General features: G+C 39.5%; 1 protein-coding gene across 4 annotated transcripts in view; it reads left to right on the forward strand.

The window, feature by feature from the left end:
• LOC140469321 (neuronal calcium sensor 1) overlaps nucleotides 1–12,195 on the forward strand; it is a 158,091-nt gene extending 145,896 nt beyond the window's left edge. For all 4 annotated transcript variants that reach the window (XM_072565715.1, XM_072565714.1, XM_072565716.1 and 1 more), the window contains one exon: nucleotides 789–12,195. The gene's annotated coding sequence lies outside the window, so the exon portion shown is untranslated. The remainder of the gene's footprint in view (nucleotides 1–788) is intronic.
• The last annotated feature ends 3,340 nt before the right edge of the window (nucleotides 12,196–15,535 follow it).

A 15,535-nucleotide genomic window follows, 5' to 3' on the forward strand; every position in this document is an offset into this window, starting at 1 on the left:
ATGGTCAACATTAGACTCTTAATTCCAGACTGTTAGGGAATTCAGATTTCACCATCTGTCAAGGTGGAATTCAAACCAGAGTCCCCATAATACTACCTAGGTCTCTGGATTAATAATATAGCGATAAACCAATGCCTCCCCATAATGGTGCTGGTTGTGGGAGAGCCTCGTCAATGGTGAGTTGGTTGTTCTCTTGAAATAACACAGGAATGAGAGTAGGTTTTTAATCCTGTAACTTTTCCTGGGTAACTATTAAGCTTAGATGAGTCAAAGCCCTCAAAGTCTCTTTGACTTAAAGAGCCTTTTTCAGAGGGTTACAGATGCAGCAGAATTATCAATTGAATGTTTCAATGTCCCAGTCAATTTCCATATAATAAGTTGTATTAGGGATTCAGCTGTGTCCCAACATGCAACTCCAGCCTACACTGCAGCATCAGCTGTCTGGCTGTTAGAATATCTGTATCACGATCTTTGTGCTTGATGATTTTTTATGATGCTCACCCGCTCAAATGTGCATTCATTCCAGCAAGGGTCACCGGATAACAGTCAAAGCAGAAAATCCATCTGATTTCTTTTCCTAACTCAAAGGCTCACTGTCACCTTGTGCAAGATCAGTTAACTGAAGACAGACTAGGTATGCACCTGGAATCTGTAAGAACATAGGTCAGGATAGGAAATGAAAAAAGAGAACGTAAACTGGCCCCAATTATCCTATCAGTAACTGCCCATAGACCCTGCCGGTTATGGGTCTATCTACAGTACTGAACATTTATCCATTTCCTTTCCAGATGTCCAGGGATGAACCATTTTGGTGCCATTTTAACGGTTCTGTGCAGAAGCTCGATGGTCCAGCAGTCGCTCACCTTCACGCAGATGTGAACAGGAGTGCACGGGTGTGTGCAAGCTGAGCTCTTTTGCTTGTCTCCATTTGCCAATCTCAGCTTAAGAACCCAAAATGTTTTTTTTACACTTGAGAACTCTGCAGTAGACACACACCTCATTTTTTTGGAAAGACTTGATCGAAAGGAGCATTGATATTTGCCTTTTTGTACAATTTTAGACTGAATTAAATTGCTCTAGCTGTAAGTTATTTTTGTTTGGCTGCACTGGCTGCCTCAATTACTGTTTTAAATGAACAAAAAAGAAATTGCTGTTCTTGTATTGTCAGAAAATGATAGCAGCGGAGTACTGCAAAATGAGAATTGTGTGTGTGTTTTGTGCTTTAAGTGAAATGTGTTTTATCATGTTTATTATTTATTTAGTCGCAAAATTGCATTGTATTCTTGTGCTGTCTTTTATTTTGAGGCAAAGAGGATGTTAGTTTTCAAAACTGTACTTGTACCTATCAGCAATTAAATCAAACTTGTAGGAACTATGAATATCTAACTGTTGTATCATAACTGAGCCAATTTCTTACCATTGCAAATGTTCGAGTTATGATAGTTTCTTGATTTAATATCTTCTCAGACACTGTTTAACTCTAGTTAATGTGCAGTTTGAAACGCATTATAGGGCAATAATACAAATCCAGGACAAAAGCTGTTGTCTAATCTTGTGCCCTTGCAATTCACATGTTTTTTTTCATCTGCTGTACACAATTGAGATTCTCAGTTGTAATATTTTAGATTGTAATATTATAAGTTAATGTTTCATTTATGGGTCAGCAGAAAAATAACCTGAAATGGGCTGACCATGGTTCAATAGGGATGGCACATAACATAATCATGGTTACATTGAAAGGAAGGAGGTTGTAGCTTGATCTGACGTGCATTGGTTCTGAGGCTTTAAATCACCATGTTACAGAATTAATTTAACTTAGTATCTTAATGAATGGTACAGTACTTGTACAGTGTTATTCACACAAGTCAGGACCTGTCAGACATACCCATGTCTAAACTCCTTTGGCAATTATGTGTTTTTGCTTGTTCTTAAATTTAGAAGGAAATATTTTTTTCCCCAGTTTGTGAATTAATGGAAGTCTCATAGTTACCAATGAGTTAGACAGTAAGGAAATGCTATGCACTGACAACATGTGCAGTTTACAAGAATCTAACTTTTAAAAAAGGGAGTATCTACTTACGTATTAAAAGTCCTGAGTTAGATATAATTGATCTGAATTGAATATGTGAAGTGCATATCAGTAAAGATTTATTGGTCCCTTAAAAATTTTTGAGCTTTCTAAAACTGATTGATATATTTAATGTAACCCCTTTAGGGTACATTGTTTTGTTTTGGAATTGTTTTGTTATCCTTTGATTTGTTTTCTTTACTACATTTAAAATTAAGAAATAGAAATGATATTATACCTGCTGCATGAATGATATTTTGTGGTTTACAATAGTGTTGTTATGATTTTTATATTTTTAAATTGCTTTGCTTAATGTTGCATTGTTCAATTTCATGCTGTGATGCCAATTATTCACTCAATGCACAAGTGCAAAGTCCTGCACTCCAGATTATTCCAGTTCTAAAATGTAATTAAGAGCCCCCACCTCCTGTCATGCACTAATGTTTGCCAGGCTCAGAGGAAACATTTCAAAAAGTGGTTTAGTGTTGCCTCTTGCTGGACTCCCTCTTCTCTGTCCCTTCTTCTTGGCACTTTCTCTATGCTAATCAATGGGCACTTTTTGCCACAGTTTTTCCAGTTCCAACTCAAGTAATTCCATTTGAATTTTTTTCCAAATTATTCATTTTCTTATTTTTGTTGTTCCTTTTCCATGTCACTTGGAAGAGTTTATTTACATTTAGCTTTTTCTGGAAATCAGACTTTCAAATTTAGCTATTGTTACTCCCATTTTCCGTGGCATACATCTGTGTCTTGTCTGAATCTTCTCCATAACTTTCTGTTTAATCATTTGCTATATAAAATTGCTATGCATGTTTAACAAATGCTGCATGCTTAGGAGAAGCTGTAATTCAAAGCAACGCATGCAAATGCAATACAACAAACTCATTTCAGTTAGAAGTGGTAGAAACTGTAGGTTTATCTCTTCATGGGGATACAATGAGTTTGTCTCGAGTTTGCTGAGATCAGATCTAATCTCTTGCTTAAATCGCATCGTTATTTAAAAGACCAACGTAACTAGGATCATTATACAGTAGCTTCATCAAAATGAAACCATTCTGAGCAGTGCTGACAGTTATCACCTTGGTGTATATATTTTCACTGAATCAAAGAATATTTGTGGCCCATAAAGAAGTCATGGGTCAGTTATATTTGTCATTTATATAAACAATTTGGATGAGAATATAGGAAACACAGTTAGTACATTTGGGGATGACACCAAACAGTGAGTAGACAGTGAGGTTATCTAGGTTACAAAGGGATCTCGATCAATTGGACCAATGAGCCAAAGAGTGGCAGATGGAGTTTAATTTAGATAAATACGAAATGTTGCATTGTGGTAAGATGAACAAGGGCAGAATTTGCACAGTTAATGGTAGGGTCCTGAAGAATGTTGCAGAACAGAAAGATCTAGGGCTTCAGTACATGGTTCATTGAAAGTTGTATCACAAGTAGACAGAGTGGTAAAGAAGGCATTTGGCATTCTTCCCTTCATCACACAGACCATTGAGTAAAGGTAACAAGAGAAAGACTTAAGAGAGAGACCTGAGAGACAGCTTTTTCATACAGTGTGGTTCACATGTGAAATGAACTCCCAAGAAAGTGGTAAATGCAGGTTCAGTTACGACATTCAAAAGACATTTGGACAGGTACATGAATAGGAAGTGTTGAGGGGGTATGGGCCAAATGCAGGCAAATGGGACTAGTTTAATTTGGGAAACTTGGCCATATGTACGAGTTGGACTGAAGGGTCTGATTCTGTGCTGTCTGAAACTCTGTCTGCACTGGCTGAGAAACGAGCCACTCTGTCTAATCCCACTTTGTAGCATTTGGTCCCTAGCCCTGAGGGTTACAGCACTTGAGGTGTATATCCAGACACCCTGCCATCAGATACACACTACAATAATTAGGAACAAGGTATTCATTGTATATATGAATAGTGCATTCGTCTCATGGTACATTTGGAAACTACTTGGCTGATCACAGAATGTAGTGATGGGTTCCGTTGCATCCTGGTAAATCTCCTCTGCATATTCTCTAAAGCTTCCACATCCTTCCTACAATGGGGCAACCAGAACTGAACACAATATTCCAAGTGTGGTCTAACCAGGGCTTTATAGTGCTGCAGATTAACCTCATGGCTCTTAAACTCAATCCCCCTTCTAATGAAAGCCAACACGGCATATGCCTTCTTAACAACTCTATCAACCTGAGTGGCAACTTTGAGGGATCTATGGGTGTGGACCTCAAGATCCATTTGTTCTTCCACACTGCCAAGAATCCTGTCTTTAACCCTTTAGTCTGCATTCAAATTTGACCTTCCAAAATGAATCACTTCACACTTTTCCAGGTTGAACTCCATCTGCCACTTCTCAGCCCAGTCTTGCATACTGTCTGTCCCACTGCAACCTATACCTCCGCACTATCCACAATTCCAATAACCGTTGTGTCACTGGCAAACCTACTAACCCATTCTTCCACTTCCTCATCCGAGTCATTTGTAAAAATCACAAAGAGCAGATGTCCCAGAACAGATCCCTGTGGAACACCACTGGTCACCATGCTCCAGTTTGAATACTTTCCATCTATTGCCGCCCTCTGTCTTCAATGGGGCAGCCAATTCTGTATCCAGACTGCCAAATTTCCCTGTATCTCATGCCCCTTACTTTCTGAATGAGGCTACCATGGGGAAACCTTATCAAACACCTTGATAAAATCTATGTAGAATACATCCACTGCTCTACCTTCAGCAATGTGTTTTGTCACATCCTCAAAGAATTCAGTAAGGCTTGTAAGGCATGATCTGCCCCTCACTATGCTTTTCCAAATAATCATAATTCCTGTCTCTCAGAATCCTCTCCAATAATTTGCCACTACCAATGTGAGGCTGACTGGTCTGTAAATCCCAGGGTTATGCCTATTCACTTTCTTGAACAAGGGAATAACATTTGCCATCCTCTAATGATCTGGTACTACTCCAGTGGACAGTGAGGATGCAAAGATCATTGCCAAAGACACAGCGATCTCTTTGCTTGCTTCCCCTAGAAAACTTGGGTATATCCCATCTGGCCTAGGGAACTTACCTGAACTCATGTTTTTCAAAATTTCCAGCACATCCTCCTTCTTAATATCAACCTGTTCCATGCTGTCCTCACAAGCGATAAGGTCCCTCTCACTGGTGAATACTGAAGCAAAATACTCATTAAGGACTTCCCCTAACTCCTCTGACTCTAGGCACAAGTTCCCTACACTATCCCTGATCAGTCCTCCCCTCACTCTGGCCATCCTCCTGTTCCTCACATAAGCGTAGAACAACTTGGGGTTTTTCTTAATCCTACCCGCCAAGGCTTTTTCATGACCCATTCTAGATCTCCGAAGTCCATTCTTTAGTTCCTTCCTGGCTATCTTATAACCATCTTGAGACTTGTCTGATCCTTGCTTCCTGAACCTTAAGTAAGCTTCCTTCTTCCTCTTGATTAGATGTTCCACATCTCGTGTCATCCAAGGCTCCTGTACTCCACCATCCCTTCCTTGCCTCAGTGGGACAAACCTATCTAGCATTCGCAGCAACAACCTCCACATTTCTGTCATGCATTTCCCTGAGAATAAATGTTCCTAGTTTATGCTGCACAGTTCCTGCATCATAGCATTGTAATTCCTCCTCCCCAATTAAATATTTTCCCATACCGTCTGTTCCTGTTCCTCTCCCTCTCCATGAGTATAGTAAAGATCAGGGAGTTGTGATCACTATCACTGAAATGCTCTCTCACCGTGAGATCTGACACCTGACTTGGTTTGTTGTCAACCACCAAATCCAATATGGCCTCCCCTCCAGTTGGCCTGTCTACATAAATGAGCCAGGAATCCTTCCTGGACACAACAGACAAAATCTGCTCTATCCAAACTATTGCACTAAGAAGATTCCAATCAATATTCGTGAAGTTGAAGTCACCCATGACAACAACCCTGTTACTTCTGCACATTTCCATAATCTCCCTCCCAATCTGCTCCTCTATGTCTCTGTTGTTATTGGTGGGTCTATAGAAAACTCCCAATAAAGTGACTGCTCCTTTCCTGTTTCTGACTTACATCCATAATGACTCAGTAGACAAACCCACCTCAATGCCCTCCCTTTCTGCAGCTGTAATACTATCCCTGATTATCGATACCATCCCCCACCTCTTTTACCTCCCTCCTTATTTCTTTCAAAACATCTAACCTCCAGAACACCCAACAACCATTCCTGCCCTTGTGACATCCAAGTTTCTGTCATGACCACATCATAGTAGCAGCAAGTGCTGATCCATGCTCTAAGTTCATCACCCTTATTCCTGACAATTCCTTCGTTAAAATAGACACAATTCCATTCAACACAGTGACTACAACTTTGCCTATCAACTGTCTATCCTTTCACACAGATTCTCTGCACGCTGTATCTGCATGTTCACTGGATATCCCATCCTCTGATCAGTAGCTCCAGTTCCCATCCCATTTAGAACATAGAACAATACAGTGTAGAACAGGCCCTTCTGCCTTCGATGTTACGCCGACTTGTGAACTATTCCAAGCTCATCCCCCTACACTATCCCATCATCGTCTATGTGCTTATCCAAGGATTGTTTAAATCTCCCTAATGTGGCTGAGTTAACTATCTTGGCAGGTAGGGCATTCCACTCCCTTACCACTCTCTGAATAAAGAACCTGCCGCTAACATCTGTCTTAAATCTTTCAGCCCTCAAGTTGTAGTTGTGTCCCCTCGTACAAGCTGACGTCATCATCCTAGGAAAAAGACTTTCAGTGTCTGCCCTGAAAAAGACTTTCAGTGTCTGATCATCTTGTATGTCTCTATCAAATGCCCCCTTTGCCTTCTTCTTTCCAATGAGAACAAACCCAAGTCTCTCAGCCTTTCCTCATAAGAGCTTCCATCCAGACCAGGCAACATCCTGGTAAATCTCCTCTGCACCTTTTCCAATGCCTCCATATCCTTCCTGTAATGGGGCGACCAGAACTGTACACAATATTCCAAGTATGGCCGCACTAGCGTTTTGTATAGTTGCAGCATGACATTGCGGCTCCAGAACTCAATCCCTGAAACAATGAAACCTAACACACCATATGCCTTCATAACAGCACTATCAACTGGCAACTTTCAGGAATCTATATACATGGACTCCAAGATCCTCCTGACCATTCACACTACCAAGAATCTTTCAATTGACCTCTGCCTTCCTGTTATACTTCCCAAAGTGAATCACCTCACATTTAGCTGCATTGAACTCCATTTGCCACCTCTCAGCCCAATTCTGCAGTTTATCCAAGTCCCCCTGCAACCTGTAACATCCTTCCACACTGTCCACATCTCCACCTACTTTAGTATCATCTGCAAATCTACTAACCCATCCACCTAAGCCTGCATCTAAGTCATTTATAAAAATGACAAACAGCAGTGATTCCAAAACAGATCCTTGTGGCACACCACTAGTAACTGGACTCCAGGCTGAATATTTTCCCTCAAGCACCGCTCGCAGCCTTCTTTCAAAAAGCCAGTTTCCAATCCAAACTGCTAAATCACCCTTAATCTCATGCCCCTGTATTTTCTCCAACAGCCTACCATGAAGAACCTTATCAAAGGCTTTACTGAAGTCCATGTACACCATGTCAACTGTCCAACCCTCATCCACATGCTTGGTCACCTTCTCAAAAAAACTCAAATGAGGTTTGTGAGACATGATCTGCCCTTGACGAAACCATGTTAACTATCTGAAATCAAATTGTTTGCTAGATGATTATAAATCCTATCTCTTTTTATCCTACAACAGAAGTCAGGCTCACAGGTCTATAATTACCTGGGTCACCTCTACTGCCCTTTTTTAACAAGGGCACAACATTTGCAATCCTCCAGTCATAGAGTCATAGAGTTGGACAGCTTGGGAACAAATCCTTCGGTCCAACCCGTCCATGCTGACCAGATATCCCAACCCAATCTAGTCCCTCCTGCCAGCACTCGGCCCATATCCTTCCAAACCCTTCCTATTCATATACCCATCCAGATGCCTCTTAAATGTTGCAATTGTACCAGCCTCCACCACTTCTTCTGGCATACCCGTACCACCCTCTGTGTGAAAAAGTTGCCCCTTAGGTCTCTCTTCCTCTGGTACTAAACCTGTAGTCAATGACGACTCATATCAAAGCCAAAGGCTCCGCTATGTCCTCCCTAGCTTCCCAGAGAATCCTTAGATAAATCCCATCTGCCCCAGGGAACTTGTCTTCTTTCACTCCTTGTAGAATTGATATCACCTCTTCGTAACTAACCTTGATCCTTTCTAGTCTAATATCTATCTCATTCTTCTCGTCTACAATAATCTTCTTTTCCTGAGTGAAAACTGATGAGAAGTGGTCATTAGCACCCCTCCAATCTCCACAGGGAGCACACTCAATTTCTTACTTCTGTCTTTTACTGGCCCTATTCCTATCCTAGTCATCCCTCTCCCGAAGAGCTCTAGCGAATCGCCTGCCCAAGAAATTGATTCTCCTCCAGTTCAAGTGCAACCTGTCCTCCTTGTACAGGTCCCATCTTCCCGAGAAAGATATCCCAATGATCCACATATCTGAAGCCCTCTCTCCTTCATCAGCTCTACATCTACATATCAGCTGCACTCACTGTCTGTTCCTAGCCTCACTAGCCTATGGCACCAATAGCAATCCTGAGATTACTCCTCATCTGACATACTTTCTGTTGTACTTCCTCAAAATGTGAATTTTACTTAATTTGTAGTACATACACATCTAAAACACACTGATATGTTAAAGCCCTGGAGTATGTAATCTATCCCTTGTCAAGCAATTCTTAAAGGCTTGAAAGTACTGTTCAGGGTACTAAAGGGCTCAGTGGTTAGCACTGCTGCCTCACTGCACTAGGGTCCCAGGTTCGATTCCAGCCTCGGGTGACTGTGTGGAGTTTGCACATTCTCCCTGTGTCTGTGTGGGTTTCCTCCGGGTTCTCCAGTTTCCTCCCACAGTCCAAAGTTGTGCAGGTCAGGTGAATTGGCCATGCTAAATTGCCCATAGTGTTAGGTGCATTAGTCAGAGGGAAATGGGTCTGGGTGGGTTACTCTTCGGAGGATCGGTGTGGACTGGTTGGGCCGAAGGGCCTGTTTCCACACTGTAGGGAATCTAATCTAAAGGAGGTGACCATGGAAATATGGGGATGCACTGGTTGTCATCCTCCAAAATTCCATAGATTCTTGGATAGTCCTAGTAAATTGGAGGGTGGGAAATGTAAAAGTAAATTAGATAATTGGCCATTACAGACTGATTAACTAACAAAAGAATGTGTCACCTTGCTGGAGATGCTATCTTTCAGATGACATAGTAAACCAAGGCCCTGCCTTCATGTTTAGATGGATATAAAATATGTTACAGCATTGGATGTAGGTTTGCTTGCTGAGCTGGAAGGTTCATTTTCAGATGTTTCATCACCACACAAGGTAACATCTTCAGTGAGCCTCCAAATGAAGTGCTTCATCTGGAGGCTCACTGATGATGTTACCAGGTGTGGTGACGAAATGTCTGAAAATGAACCTTCCATCTCAGCGAGCAAACCTACATTCAGAATTTCAACCTGATCTACAAATCTTCTCAAAATTCGCCGATGTTACAGCATTGTTAGCAGGAATTCTGTTAGTATCCTAAGAGCTCACTCAAACCATTCCCTTAATATCCTGAGAGCTCTTTGAAACAGAAACTTTAAATTGATGGTTATATTTGCTATAATAACAGTGGTGACCATCAACCAAAAGTCTTTAAATGGCTGTGAAATGGTTTGGTAAATCTCAATGATGTAATAATCATGGGAGTTAGTGACAAAGTTCTAATATCACTGGATTAGTAATCCAGAGGCTCAGATGAATCCTCTGTTCAAATCCCACATAAAATCTGGTAAAATTTAAATTCAAATGATAAACTCAATCCTTTTCAGGAAGTAACTTAGGATAGTTCCTTTCTGATCTTTTTTACGTGATCAAAATTGAACTGAAAGATCAATTCAGAAAAGGCCCTGGTTAATACTGTACAGTGCTTCTCTTTTGAGGAGTGACCTCATCCTCCTCAGACACTGAACTTAAAGGAGTTCAGTAAATTGGCGTTCACTGTTCCTAATGGTTTCCATAAATCCAAATTAATGGAGATTCTATCTTCTTAATTTGTGTTTTCTTTTAGGAAACATATAGTTCTCCACTTGATTGTAATTTGGCAGAACATTTCTGGAGCCTCAGGCTATGCGATATCAAAGTACACAAGAGATTTGACTATCTGGGTGAATGTTTTTTTTAATAAATAGATTAAGCATTTCAAACCTAATTTGTTTCCAAGCTCCCGTATTGTCAAAATTAAAGTTTTGGGACCAAGGGATTTCAGGCCTGGACTACAAGTTACCATTTTCGAATGCTGATTCAAAGGCAAGACAAGTTGACATTCATTTGTAAATATCAGCAGTATTGATTAGATTAGTGTTCACTTGTATGTGGTTGGAGGCTCAAAATCAAAGTCAGAGGAAGACTACAAATAGTAATGAGGCTTTTGCTGTGGTGATTTTCTCAGCAGAGACTTCAGCAGTATTTCATGAGGACATATGGCATGAACAAATCCTAAACTAATTGCTATCACTTACAGTTTTTTTGTGTGTTTCTCCCTCACCACCATGATTTGGTTTTCCACCACATTGCAAGCTGCCTGGTTTCTAGTGACTACTTATTGGTCCACACTTTGAAAGTTGATAAGTATGCTTGGGCTTGATTCCTGATCTCTCCTTGCTTGTAATTCTGCAATATTTTGTTTTACTTCCTTGTGTGCACTACCAGCTGTGGCAGCAGCAAAAGAACAGTAAATAATATGTTTCTTTTACCAGCTGTAAGCTTAGTGTCTGTGTGTTTTAAAGAAGCCACCTTTAAATTCTGAAATAAAAAGCAAAAATGCTGGAGAAAAACACCATCCACAGATGCTATTGTATCTGCTGAGTTTCTTCAGCATTTTCTATTTTAATTTCAGATTGCCAGCATCTTCAGCATGTAGCTCTTACATTTAAACCTCTTTGGATTTACAATAATTAGGTATCATTGATTTAAATTTTTAAACTTGGTGTAAATTTCACTGGCAGGATCTAATCTTGGATACTGATGTGATTTTGACAAGTTAAGGATAATTGTCAAATGTCAGCTATGTTATCATTTATTTCCTGTTCCAGCCCTTGTATTATATAACTTTTTGTTATAGTAAGGTTAGAGTTTAAGAATAGGTGTGGAATTTTCCTATTTACTTTCAGGGGAAAATGACCTCTGGCAGCTGAGTAATGCAAAATTACTTGACTTGTGTAGTCCAACTTGATTAGAATACATTGATCCTACATACATGCAAATGACATTGTTAATCATTAACTGCGAGAAACCTGGAAGACACCAAATAAATGGGATGCAATAAATGTTAACAGTTAAATGTTTTTCTGTGTTGTAGTATTCAGCCACTCAGACCAAAATATCCCAAATTTGATCTTGGTTTGTGCTGAGATGACTGATTTGAAATGGACCTGTGTTTTGGGTTTCTTGAGCCAGAAGGGGTCCTGCTCCTTATTTCAATCAGTTTGCTTATGGATGATGGCTGTGATTGAACAACTCATTGGCAGTCACGAAGAATGACTATTTGGCTATGGTCATAGAAGGCAGAATATATTTGGTGAGCTCTAACCGACTTAAGAGTTGGTTTATTCAAGAGGATTGCAAAAAATGCTTCAAAAATCATATACAAATTTTCATTCACATTTCTTTAAAAGACACATTTTGCCCTGTTTTGTCTAGGAAAGTATCTGTGTACAATTGTACATTTCTGCTACTTGGTCACATCAAGAGCCAAACCAATGGAGAGTGTAGTGCCACAGACCAAATGCAACCCAGAATCTATCTACATTAACGTTCCCTGGTTCTATTCATCTGGTTTGATTGCATGTCCCACTTACATCTTACATGTTTCAGCTCGAAATTTGTGTGAGCAATGTATTGCATGTGACACGTGAAGCACTGAATATGCAGCAATATTTGATCAGAGTAAGGTAAATAAAATCTTGGAGGAGTGATCATTAATATCTGGTGGTTTTATTTTGATTATGTGATTCTTATTGCCAACACCTTCTCCCTTGACAGCCTTGCAGAATTACTTTTGTGAATACTTCTCTGTTGGGAGAAGTGCTTTGTTGCTATATAATAGTTGGTTACAATTGTATAAATCAAAATGCTGCAAATTATGAAATGGCACTGTAGCTTCTGTGCAAATGGGGGCAAATCTCAATCTATATCTGGCCCAAGAGCAACAGCCCAAAGAAAATATTTATGTTTGGACTTGTTCAGGCTTTGCTATTATATGCAACTCCAATTGGAGGCACTAAGAAACACAAATAACTTGTATTTTATTGTGCCTTTGATGTAGTAAAACATTCCATTGAGCTTCACAGGAGCATAATCAAATATTGCATCAAAGCAGAGAAAACAACGAATGAAAATTTGAATTTAATCAACTGGAATTTTTTTGTTTGTTAATTCAAAAGGACGAACAGTATATTGGTTATTTCATTGTGGAGGATAATGAAATGTTTAAATATTGAACAATTCATTTATGTTGAACTGTTTATTTTATTGATGAAAGCAGTGATTTTTTTTGGATGAGCCTTAATCATTAAAAATTAACACTAAGTCTAAAGCTTGAGCACTATAAGCTACCGTGCACCTCATGAATGATGCAATCCCTGCCACGTCATCAGCAGTTACTTTTTTTATATTTCCCTCCCAAATTTAAATTTGCTGTTGTTAGAGTTTGAAGTTATATTATGACTTTCTCTCCAACTCCCAAGCATCAATATATTTGCTGCTTTTTTCCTCAGTCCCTTCAGTTCCCATAATCCATACTAACTTTAAACATTGAAGTCGAGATAAATAAACGAAGCGAGGCGTGCACTGAGCTAAATCTTTGTTCTTTGCGGGGGTGGAATTGCGGATAACAAAAAAAGGGGCTACCGTTCTACTGTTACTCTGTACCGCATATTGATACAGGATGAGTCAATGAGAGGAAAAAAACTGGGGGTCTGGGGCTGACTTTGCGACAATGTAGATCTGCAGATAGCGAATTAGCGAGAACGAGAGGTGAATGTACTCTTCAGTGTTCACAGCTGCAGTTTTCCTAATGACAACTGCCCAACATCAACTGGGATCAAGTAGAAGAGATCCTTCCTAATTAGCAGAGAAATGAAGATAGGTTATTAGTTTTATTTTTTGTCTGCACTGTGATTCAGTGCAAGTGTAATAGCCATTTAGAAGCAGAAATTTGAAGCAGAAGTAGGCCACTCGGCCAGAAAAGCCCACCCCTCCATTCAACATGATCATGTCTGAATCTCTATCTCAACACCATACTCCCACACATTCCTCATTCATTTTGATGCCTTTAACTTAAGGAAATCTATTTCTTCAATGTATTTCACCAATTGGTCAAGAATTACACGTGTTCAGCAATGTCTCAATGTAGAAATTTCTCATCTCAGTCCAAAATGGCCTACAGGGTATCCTGAGACCCTGACCCTGGCTCATTATTTTGGAATCCCTGGTTTAGGGGAAAGCATCATCCTTGCATACAGTCTGTCCAGGCTTGTCAGAATTTAATCTGTTTCAAAGAGATCCCCTTTCATTCTTATAAACTCCAGTAAGTACAAGTCCCATTGAAATATTTTCTAATCAAACTGCTTAGCAATGTTATTTCAGCCCTTTGGGACTTGAACCTTTATCTCTTGGCTGAAAAATAGGGAAATTACCATTGTGCCACAAGAGCCAGATCCAGTTAAACTCCTGTTTATTCATGTGACAATCCTGCAATTTCAGGAAAGACTGGTGGATCTTTGCTCCACTCTCTAAAATCAGCTTTTTGTTAGATGAAGTGTTGACACAGTACTCTAGATGTGATTTCACCAAGGCCCTGTCAGCTGCAGGAACACCTTATTCCTGTACTCAAGTGATGAAGGCCACCAACCCAATTGCCTTTCTAACTGCTGGCTACACTTGCAGCTTGCTTTAAATGATTAGTGTATAAGTACAGTCACATCCTTTGGTACAAGACCATTTCCCAATCTTATCACCATTGTGAGGAGACTGTCTTTAAGAGGGATCTTTCTCTTGCAGCATATTATCACTGTATGCAAAAATGTCTCCTTCAGATAGGCAGTTAGTAAACAGCTTTTCAATTCTCCCAGATGTTTTTGTTTTAAATGAGACAAAAAAATCATAATTAGGTGGGATCAGGGTTTGTAGTTTTGTTTTCAATTATGAGAAATTTTTCGCTGGTTGCTAAGGTAAAGGCTTGGGTTATTAGCTGCTAGACCGTGAAGCTTCCTCTAAATATCAAAAGGGCTGGTTGTTTCTTTCTTCTGCACTGGAGAAAGACAGCACATGAGCTTCATAACTTTTGCTGAACTGCTTTTTTTTGCCAAAGGGTGTGTGATGATTAATGATTAAGTAATATATTATCTTGTTAGATATTTCAATCAGGTTATACCAATTAGTTTTGTATTTTAACTGTGTTGTAAGCATATCATATGTTTTGATTAAAGCCAAATGGTAGACAAATCAAATAGCATCTGGAATACCACATAACACTTCATGATCGATTCCAGCATTTCTCCACTACTGATGTTACCTAACCAGTCTGTAATGTCTAATTATCTCACTTTATCCTTTTTATATTTACCACCCTCCAATTTGCTGGGAGTGTTCAAGAATCTATAGAATTTTGGAGGATGACAACTAATGCATTCATTTTTTCATGGTCACCTCCTTTAGTACTCTGAAGCATAGTTTCAAGCCCTGTGGAATTATCAGCTTTCAGTTCCGTTACTTTTTCCAGCATTTCTTTTTAACTTTACTAAACTCTTCCCAAAAGATACTCCATTCCCTCGCACTTTTGGGAGTTATTTCTAACTGCTTCTGTGACGACAGAACAAAAATAGTTGTTTCAGAGCTCTGCCATTTTCTTCTGCTCCAGTATGAATTCTCCCATTTCAGATTATATTTAGCTTTACTAATATTTTTCTTTTCTCATACTTATAGAAGCTCTTACACTTTGCTTTTATGTTCCTTTCAACATTATTCTCATACTCTACATTTCCCCTTTTAATCAATCTGCTGGTTCTTCTCTGCTGAATTCTAAACTGCTCGCAGCTTACTATTTCTTGGAAAACTTTATATGACTTCTCTTTGGATATAATAATATCCTTCTTTTGTTTTGCCATAGTTGGGCCAATTTTCCTGTTGTGTTCTTTCACTCAAAAGGAATGTATAACTGCTGCTGTGCATGCATTCCTTAAATATTAGCCATTGCCTATCCACTGCCATGGCCTTTAAATGAAGTTATTTAATTTATGCCAGTCAACTTACCTATCGTACG

This window comes from Chiloscyllium punctatum, chromosome 49 (genome assembly GCF_047496795.1).
Source record: "Chiloscyllium punctatum isolate Juve2018m chromosome 49, sChiPun1.3, whole genome shotgun sequence".
Taxonomy (NCBI): Eukaryota; Metazoa; Chordata; class Chondrichthyes; order Orectolobiformes; family Hemiscylliidae; genus Chiloscyllium; species Chiloscyllium punctatum.